We start from the raw sequence: 10,619 nt of genomic DNA, 5'->3' as shown, positions 1-10,619 counted from the left end.
CCAGCCAGGCCTCGAACTCACAGAGATCCGCCTGCCTCTGCCTCCCGAGTGCTGGGATTAAAGGTGTGTGCCACCACCACCCGGCCGCCCAAGTCTTTTGTAATACAGAATAGGAGCCATTCCCCACAGAGGCCAGGCCTCCATTGGTAATCATCCTACATCTAAAAGACAGTAGAAGTTTTTAGCTCTCAGAACTGTGGGATGGGTAGAACATATTTCTAAAATATTGCGTAGGCACCAACATTTATCTTACAGCTTATATAAAACATAAGGGAAAATACAATTATAAAATTAAAATGTTAATTTTACTGTGCATTTGTCCTATGTGTTCATAAAACTTCAAAGAATTCATTGCTTTCATTTTAGGCTAATGTGTAACTAGGGATATTCCTGGTTCTAACTTTGTTTCCTAATCTACTAGTTTTGATTATTTCTGTAGTTCCTTTGGAGTCATTTTTTTTTGTCAGTTTTCCCATTTCCTAATGTTCTTCCAACAGGACTTCGATAAAAATTGCTCAGTATCTCTACACAGCAATAAAATTTGTCTATATTTTTGTCCCATTGATTATTCCTGTTGTCTGTCTTCACATTTCTCAATGGTTTTCTTTGCAATAGTTGTAATATATTCTGAATATTGGTTTAGTCTTCTGAATGTTTTTGAACTCCTGCACTTTCTCAAATTTTTTTTATCTTTTTAGTATTACTTTGTTCTTTTTGTGTAAATGGCCCATTATTGTTGAAGCAAATTGTTTACAGTCTTTAATGAAGAGAATACTCTTAGTGATTGTGTTTTTACCCTTTTTTTTTTTTTTTGAAGCAGGGTTTCTCTGTAGCTTTGGAGGCTGTCCTAGAACTTGTTCAGTACATCAGACTGGCCTCAAATCACAGAGATCCTCCTGTCTCTGTTTCCCAATTGCTGGAATTAAAGTTGTGCACCACCACTGCCCACTGTGTTGCTCTGTTTTAAAGAGAACCTGCTAGCCATTTCTCAGTGTTCACATGTCATACGTACCTTTTTAGTTTCCTGTAGTTGTTTATATGCACTTTGGTCAGTGAGTAATTACTCATTATTGCAAGGTCATTTCATACAGAAGCAAATGTGTGATGTAGTTGAATTTTATGTGAAGTTTGTGCTTCTTTGGTTTTGGAAGAAGCTGCACACTGATTTGGATGATGACTACAGTAAGTTGAATTTTCACTAATACTGAATGTCTCAGTTCTTTCTGTTACAATATCTGCAGAATTTGATATTTCTGAGTATCGTTAGTGTGGACAGTGAGTAGACAGAGAAGGAATCTTGGTGCCCTTTTCTTGAAAATTTAGTTCCTGATTAATGATGTGCAGCATGAATTTTCCAGAAAGGAAATTGGTTGTAGGATGAATCAGTGGGAAATACAAGATACGTGCCACTTGGGATGAATGTTGCTCACTGACCACATGTAACAGCAGCCATGAGTGGCAGGCATAGTGGGTGAGCAGCTCTAGTTTCATGTCAGGGTACTTATAGATAAAAAGTAATAACATATGTATTAAACAGGTGGAAAAATTGCCTATCTGTTATAAAAGGGGTGAATGAGTGGGTGTTAACTATGGAGCAGCTTCAGGGAAACTGTTAGAGAAAGGAGAGAGGTGTGACCCTGTGATGCTGTTCATGATCCTGACTCAAGGGTTTCTATAGAGATGATGGAGAAATGAAAGCATCCTTTCATGACATTTCTTTCAGTTGGACACTGAATTTGACTAGAGTTACCTACCTTCACTGGGGTGGGAAGTTACTTACTGCATCTTGGGTAACTCTTAAATGGCTCCACCTCTCATAATGTGACACCACTCCACTGTCTACTACAAACTGCCAATAGACATTCAGGGTAGGGCTTAACAGGGGCCCCTCTGTCAGCTGTGAGGAAATGTGGACGGTTTCAATTTAATGAGAAATTTGGTAGATGAAAAGAGTGGTGTGGTCAGGACCAAAAGTGGTTTCTGTTCATTCTTACCCATTCTAGAGTATGTGTTCTGGTTCTTCCATTTTTTCCACTGTCTCTTCCAGACCAGCAGGTAATTCTTCACGGACAGTCTCCTGTGAAGGAGACTGAAGAAGCCAGAAAAGAATAAAGAATAAAGAAGCCAGAAAAGTTGGGATCTAAAAATCTTAACAAACTATGTCTTATGCAAGCAGGTTATTAAGAAGTACAGCATTGAGCCGGGCGGTGGTGGCGCACGCCTTTAATCCCAGCACTTGGGAGGCAGAGGCAGGCGGATCTCTGTGAGTTCGAGGCCAGGCTGGACCAACAGCCTCCAAAACAATACAGAGAAACCCTGTCTCGTAAAACCAAAAAAAAAAAAAAAGTACAGCATCTTAGAGTCTTTGCTGAGAGTGAAAATGGGACAGTGTCAAGAAAAGTCTCTCATGTAATGAGACAAAGTAAATTGTAATCTAATCAGTCAATGTTCCATGAGGACTGCAAAGAATATTCTACCAGCATCACAGGAAAGCAAACAGCCACTTTGGAACAGACAGTGGCAGCCCCTTAGGGTGCTAAGAGTTGTGTTCCAAAGACTAGAAGCCACAACACCCCAAGCCTATTGCCCAGGTCGGTCTGGACTTTGCTAAGGATATTCTTGGTTTTGGAGTAGGAATTATTTTTCCTCCATTCATCAAGTATTCAGCAAGCCTCAAGTTGATCTAGCATTTATGATTCCTTGATCATTTGGTGTGTGTGTGTGTGGTAATATAGAGGTTCTATTTATCATAGGTGAATATGGAATAATTTAAAATATCAGTTTAGCCCATTTTCATTTACTTATGTCTACACACTGCAATAAGAACACAACAGTTTGAATATAAGCAAGTATTTTCAAGGTAGCTTGCCATTAGGACTTTTAGGAAAACTACAATATATATTTGTGTGTGTGTGTGTGTGTGTGTGTGTGTGTGTGTATTACTACCAGTACCTTTCCATCCAGATGAAAATCTTAACAACTCTTTGTCTGTTTAAAGGAGCTGTGCACAAAAGAAGGGGACAAAGTTCATCTGCTTAGTACTTCTCTATAGGTTAGGGTTGGGGCGGAGTGATGCCTCAGTGGTCAGTAGCATTTGATGCTCTAGAAGAGGATGCAGGTTTCATTTGCAACACCTACAGAATGGGTCAAAGCTGCCCTATTTGTGGAGGACCTGAATTCCCCTTCTGATATTCACGGGTGTCAGGCAGTCATATGGTACACCCAAACTTATATGGTCAAATCAGTCATACACATAAAAAAGAAAAATTTAAGTAAACCCAAGATTATAATTCATATCTAAGGTGAGCTATGAAAATGTTACTGTACATTTATAGATGTTAGCAATCTATGACCTCTTCTTAACAATGCTTCAACAACTTTATATAACTTAATGACCTGCATCCTCTTTGTTTTCTCCAAACCCTTACTTACACTTGGCCTCATTCTTTTTTACTTCTGTCTTAAGAGATTCAACTGCTCCAATAATTAAGTGGTACCAAGAGGACATTCCTGTATACATGCCTGGAATCCTCAAACAATATATAAAAATGTCTTATTAGCAAGGGCCAATGGAAAAAGCTCGTTTTCTAGAAACGTCACATGGATCGTGGAAATATTAAGCTACACAAAGTAGGGATGTCCTATGATATTTTATTGAGGGGGAAGTCATTAATATGAGAAGCCAAGAAGGCTGAGAACCAGAGCTCCACTCACTGCTCTCTGAGACTTGACAAGAACCCAAAGCATGCCCCCCAGCATTTTTATCCATCGTATGGTCTACGTTTCTGTGACCACGCCCAAACGGGTATGTAAGATCTCTCCCAACACACATGTAACTGACCCCAAATATGTTTCTCATCTATGATTTCCAATGGGACAGTTCTAGGAGAGTAGAAATTATTACTTGACAATCCATTTCAGTTCAGTGAGTTAGGAAGCTCAAATATTCCCACTTGACAGTGGTAACACTTGTGTAGTGTAAATCAGTAGTTAGGTCAGACTCAGCTGTCCACTTCCTGTGACCCATTCTATCAAGTCTTCAAATAAATAGGTGTTTACTATGTGGGAGACATGGGCTAAACTTTTCTATTTTCACTTTAACATGGCTTAAACTTTCCTATTTTCACCTTAAGTGCAAAACTGTGTGGGAAATTACAAATCTAGAAGATGTCATAATCTGCCTCCAGTATTTCTTCCTGGTCCTATGCACTGCTCCTTCAACAGAATTAGTGAAGTATGTCTTGTTCGAAAGGAGCTCATCTGAAAGACTGGGAGCATGATACAGTGCAGCATGCCCCAATTAACTTAGAAAAATCTGTTGATTTTATCTTATTTTCTTTAATCTCTCCCCCAAAAGGCAAGTTTATTAACTGTGCCCAGGAGAGAAAAGCTAATGAAATAACAGTGACAAATGATGATCACATTTCTAGGATTTTAGTTCTTTCAAAACAAACAAGCACATATATACATACACACACATGCACCCAATGTAAATAGATACTCGTGCACAGGTACACAAGCAAGCTTCCACACTGACATACATATCTTCATACACTCCTAGACACAGACACACAATTACTCATAAATAAGTACACAGACAAATACAGGCAGACAGTTTCACATAAACAAATACACATACAGAGACATACAGACAAGACTCAAACACAAATATTAATATATGCATATGTTCGTTTCTGCACGGAAACAAACTTATGCAGACAACACATGCACAGTACCACACACAGAATAAATAGACACAGAAATGGATATACACAGACTAAACACAGATATATATCACAAAGAACCACATAGTCACACAGAGAAGCACACACACAAGTGCATGGGAGCGTGTGTGAGCCCGCACACACACACACATACACACACACACACACACACACACACACACACACACACACAATGATTACAGATGAAAGACCCCTACCCAGGACCCCCTAGGAAAAGAAAACCAAGACCAGGCCGTTTCCTAATGAAAAAAACCCAGACCAGGTGCCTCGCCCAGCTGGCAGGATGTCAAACAGGATCTGTGGTCACCAGAGCAGTCATGGGAACCGGATAATAATTGCTGAAGTGTGCCAGGGTCTTTTATGTGGCAATACCAGGACACCTAGTCCTTGGCAACTACCCCTGCCCCCAGCTGTGTCTATGATCACCATAGTAGTCATGGGACCCAGATAATAATTGCTGAAGCGTGCTGGGGTCTTTCATGAGGTAATACCAGGAAACTTAGTCCATGGGAATTACCCCTGCCCCCAAAATGAGCCAATGAAATGCCTGTTGCTATGCTGATACTTATGTAACCATTAAAACTCTATAAATATTGTGCTCCCTGCAAGCCCAGTATGCTCTGCACCCGAGTTGCAGTAGCATCCGCAGGCGCCTGTGTACTCAATAAAACACCTCTTGCATTTGCATCCAGTGGTCTGGCCCCAGTTCTTGGGCAGAGGATTCGGTTCAGTGCCCGGCGCTTTGATGCTGAGGTCTTTCACAGGTACTGAGCTAAATCCCAGTGTCATTTCTATGTGATCATTATTACAGTGTATAGACAGCAAAGAGCTTGGAATCAGCAGTGGGCCAGAATACTTGAGAACAATAATGCAAACAATCAGGCACAGTGCCCTTATATTTTTGTTAACTACTGAACTTGTTTGTTTCACTGTAGGAATTCATGAAGAAAGACTGATTATGCTTCCAGTGTTAGAATATCTGTGAAATTGCTGAGATCCTCTCTAATGAAATCACTGATCTTCATTGATAAATTCTGGCTTTCTCTCCACTGCTTTCTACGCAGACTTACCAGCCGTCTAGAAAAAAATGCTAAGTAATTCTTATATTTGGGGAATATTTTGTAAGCCTTCTTGTTTGAGCATCTCACAGACTCTTTTTTTGTTTTTTGTTTTTGTTTTTGTTTTTGTTTTTTTGAGACAGGGTTGCTCTGTATTGTTTTGGAGGCTGTCCTGGAACTCGCTCTGTAGACCAGGCTGGCCTCAAACTCACAGAGATCCTCCTGCCTCTGCCTCCCGAGTGCTGGGATTAAAGGCGTGCACCACCAACGCCTGGCTCTGACAGACTCTTAAAGGATGACACCAAGTGCCATGCAGTGGAATACTGTAGAATGTAGTCTTTCTTCTGCCAGCCGCTTTGGTTTTTCCTCCGCCAACTGCCTGGGTTCTGCCACAGTTGTAGTCCCCAAATAACACACAGGACGCTATATTAATTATAAGCTGTTGGCCATTTGCTTGTTTCTTACTGGCTAGCTCTGACTTAAGTATTTATCCCATAATTGTTAATCTAAATATTTCTCTTACCGGAGAAAAGGGTCCAGACCTCTTATTCCTCTGGCAGGCTCCATTGTTTCTGCATCTGCCTCTCTTTCCCAGAATCCTCCTTGACTCCTATCCCACCTATCTTGATTCCCTATTGGCCAACAGTGCTTTATTCATCAACCAATAAGAGACAGATTTACAGAATGGCATCTCCCATCAGAAGACAAAGTCCCTCTTAGCAGTCAGAATTTTCCAATTGTCACAATCTACCAATTGACTTGTTGAAGAAACATGTCATGTATGGCACAGACCACAGCATATACATCATTGCATTCCTCATAAGTACCATCATGAAGGGCCAAGTCAAAACTTTGTAGTGCTACCCATTCTAGTGAAACATTCCGTGAAAAAATTTCCAGTGTCTGTCAGTACCCATGATGATGACCATCGTGCACATCTTTGTTACTATGCCACAGGGATCTTTACAGCAGATTCTTGATTTCCCCAATTGACTAGGTTCAGATCCAGAGATCTATGGGTTCCTGGTGCTTGAAACAATTTAAATCCAACATTGCTTTTGGTTTCAGTGTAGCTGATTGCTGAAACTGACAATTCAGAGACAAAGACAAATTCGGAGATGTAGAACTGGCCTCTCTGATTTTTCAGTACCCTACTTATGGGTATCTACTACCCAGCATAGATGGCCATGTGTCCCAGGATAATATTAATCAGAAGCCATCCTGGATTTTTCATTTTTTCTTTTCATATGTGTGTGTGTGTGAGCATTAGTGTTCATTAATCTGTGTATAGGTTTAACTTTATACAGGTCTGTGTTTGGAGGGCACCTTCCATCTGTGTCATTGTTGGCAGAAGCACAAAGATGTTCTTTCTTATCATTCTTTCACATAGGGTCTGTCTTGGTGACTTTTCAATTGCGAGACAAGAGACTTTGATGGAGGCATCTATAACAGAATGTATTTAATTTGGGTATTAAGTTTCCAGAGGGAAGCCGGGCGTTGGTGGCGCATGCCTTTAATGCTAGCACTCGGGAGGCAGAGGCAGGCGGATCTCTGTGAGTTCGAGGCCAGCCTGGTCTACAGAGCTAGTTCCAGGACAGCCTCCAAAACAATACAGAGAAACCCTGTCTCGAAAAAACCAAAAAAAAAAAAGTTTCCAGAGGGTTAGAGTCCATGATCATCATGGCAGGCAGCATGGCAGCAGGCGGGCAAGTATGAAGCTGGGCAGTCATTGAAAGCTTGACTTTGATCCATAGACACAAGGCAGAGAGAGCACTTGCTGGAAATGGTGCACGTTTTTGAAACCCCAAAGCCCACCCTCAGTAACATACCTTATCCAATAAGGCCATATCTACTATCTTTCCAAAACTGTTCATTCTACGAGGACCAAACATTCAAATACATCATCCTATGCAGGGCTTTCTTATTCAGATGAGCAGACAGTCCTAAATCAACCTCAGAGCTTGCTGAGGTGGTTGTTTTGCAATTCAGTTTGCTCTGGGATCCTCTTTCTCTGAATTCCCAAACTTAATTACATGCAGCCTACCATGCATGGTATCACAAATACTTAGTTTCTCGATCCAGATCTCCTTAAGCTCCTTAAGCATGGTGCTGTCTCTCCAGGGTGGCTTCCTGACTTCTGGAAGGAGCGAGAGGCCAGCCTGGAAGGAAAGGAAAGAGAAAGATGGGAATAAGTAGGTTTACCAATCCTGAATTCCTTATCCCTTCTCTTGCTTCACTTGCCTTAATAATTCTTCGCATTACCTTGATTTTTAATTTTTATGTGTATTTTTGTGTGTCTATGTGTTTTTGTACCACAAGCATGCCTAGTGTACCTGGAAGTCAGAAGAAGTCATTGGATCCCTGGATCTGGAGTCACAAGCACTTCTGAACCACCATATGGCTGCTGTGAATTGAACCCAGGTTCTTGGTTAAGAACCTCAAGTGCTCTTAGCCCCTTGAGCAATCTCTTCTGCCCAACCCAATTCCAGTCTTACAGAGCAGGAATTTGCATGCTCTAATATCAGCTCCATCCTCCTCTGTCAGGTGCCTCCAGCTGCGGCTGCCTCAAGTACTCATAGAAAACACTTGAATCAATCCTCATAGAGTACGTGACTCCGGACCACCCTGCTACCTCTGCTAAATTCCACAAACTGGCCTGAAGCTTAATTATCAGTTAAAGATTAGCTCAACAGAAGACCCCCAAGTCTGCCAGGAGATAGGCTTGCACAATAGGGAAAGATTGAGATAGATAAAGTAAGGACCTATGGTCAGGTTACCTAGCAACACAGGAGGTTCTACCCATGTCCTTTTGCCCTGACAGCTTCCTTGAAGCTGCCCCTCCTTGCTTTCTCCTCCACGCCCTTTAAATATACCTTGGAAAGAATAAAATTCTGCCACGTTGATCAGATACCTGTGTTAGTGTCCTTTCTCGTATCTCCTGTCCCGCATCTTTCTCCTAGGTGCCCTCCAGTCCCCACGTGGAATGCCCCGTGGGTCAGGCTACTCCTGAAGCTTTCCCCATTTCCAATCTGTAGCCTCATTATCTGGGGATTACCCAGGGATGGTCGTCTGCCTTCTCTATGTGGGTTCTGCTTCCTCCTGGTTACAGGGAGCTTCCTGAAATACACAGCCGGGTGCTTCCACTCTAGATCACGTGAGACAGGCAGGTTGTTTGTGAGCAAAGACTTCACCAATCGCTAGCAGGGCTGGTGAGGGAACTGGTCACAAAGCACTTGTCTAGTATGTGTGGGGCTCTCGGGCTGACCCTGAGCACTGCAGAACCAACCCTTGCTAACTTTAAAAATCATGGTGGCAGGCAGCAGTGTGTATTGCTGCCTGGGGGGACAAGCCTCCAGCAGTACAGGACTCAAAGGGAATTCACAGAATCTCTGTATGCTATGATTTTTTAATCTGAGGGGGCTAAGGGAAAAGACGCTCACACTCTCTTGATGGTTTCCTTCAGACCTTTTCTTTATTCTTCTTTTATGTTCTCTGTTCTTTATTTTCCTGGTTATTTCCTCCTATCATTCTTGATGTTTTCCTGATAACTCTATATTTATTTTTATTTTTATTTATTTATTTATTTATTTTGGTTTTTTCGAGACAGGGTTTCTCTGTGGCTTTGGAGGCTGTTCTGGAACTCGCTTGGTAGTCCAGGCTGGTCTCGAACACACAGAGATCCGCCTGCCTCTGCCTCCCGAGTGCTGGGATTAAAGGCGTGCACCACCAACGCCCGGCTTCTATATTTATTTTTGATGTTTTCCTTCTAGTTCCTCCTAACTCTCTCATTCTTGATTTTTTTTCCTTCTAACTCTCTCATGCTTGATGTTTTCCTTCTAAGAAATTTTAACTCTTTCTAACTTCTTTAGTCTTTCCCTTTGGCTTATGTACCCCAGCAAAACTAAGATTAGTATTATCAATTAGACATTACAACTTGGGGAGAAATCATCTTCATAATAATCCATAGATAAAAATGCCCAGTAAAATGGGATGTTTCCATGAGATAAACACACTATGTTACAGGCAATGGGGATCTCTACACACCCATTCACATCATGCCAGATACCAGAGAAAAATGGCAGCAGCGAACATGTGAAAACACAGCAGAAGCAATAGACACGCTGCGACCTGTGGTTTTAGGGCCTGATCTATCGAAGATTCACCCATCAGAGATTGTCCTCCTGTTGGGTTCACACCCTGAGTTCAATCGCCATCCACTGCTCCTCCGGCATGACTGCCAGCAAGTGTGTTAGGTTAATCACTGTACAACCAATGCTGGAGTGAGCTCCGGTATATCTGTTAAAGCCAGATAAATAAAATACACTTATTTTCCTCTTTGTAGATGTGATCCAGGTAGTGATAACAGTGCCACAGATGGTTCTACTGGGCTTTTTATAAAATCATGTATGCGTTTGTATTTTTTTTTTATGTGTTTGGGTGTTTTGTCTGCGTGTATCATGTCATCCCCCTGGACTGAGTTTAGGGATGGTTGTGAGCTGTCATGTGTGTTCTGGGAATAGAACCTGTGTCCTCTGAAAGAGCACCCAGGAGTTTTAAAGCTGTTCAACCTCTCCAGCTCTCAGACATTTTTTTCCAGAGGCAGCCTATCATTGAGTATCCCGGGCTGGTTGAAAACTCACTATCTCCAACCGACTGGTCCTGAGTAACAGAGATCAATCTGCCTCTGCCTCCATAGTTCTGGGATTAAATTCATGAACCACTTCTCCTAGAATTCACCAGACATTTTGAAATGTACAAATACGTGTGGGAAATGTAAACTGAATATATTGTCTTTTCTGTCAAAAGGGGAAATAAG

The 10,619-nt window shown here is 41.7% G+C and overlaps 2 long non-coding RNA genes across 2 annotated transcripts; one reads left to right on the top strand and one right to left on the bottom strand.

The window, feature by feature from the left end:
* Window positions 1–7,247: 7,247 nt before the first annotated feature.
* Window positions 7,248–8,941, bottom strand: LOC121135386. Its single transcript, XR_005872523.1, has 2 exons — window positions 8,715–8,941; window positions 7,248–7,962 (listed from the first exon to the last, which is right to left on the bottom strand). It is a non-coding gene; the product is annotated as an uncharacterized LOC121135386 (long non-coding RNA).
* Window positions 7,853–8,711, top strand: LOC121135388. Its single transcript, XR_005872525.1, has 2 exons — window positions 7,853–7,995; window positions 8,123–8,711. It is a non-coding gene; the product is annotated as an uncharacterized LOC121135388 (long non-coding RNA).
* Window positions 8,942–10,619: the final 1,678 nt, after the last annotated feature.

The sequence above is a fragment of the Mesocricetus auratus genome, unplaced genomic scaffold, assembly GCF_017639785.1.
Source record: "Mesocricetus auratus isolate SY011 unplaced genomic scaffold, BCM_Maur_2.0 Super-Scaffold_100037, whole genome shotgun sequence".
NCBI classification, from domain to species: domain Eukaryota; kingdom Metazoa; phylum Chordata; class Mammalia; order Rodentia; family Cricetidae; genus Mesocricetus; species Mesocricetus auratus.
Note: the sequence above shows the minus strand (reverse complement) of the source record. Positions and strands in the feature narration are given on the sequence as shown.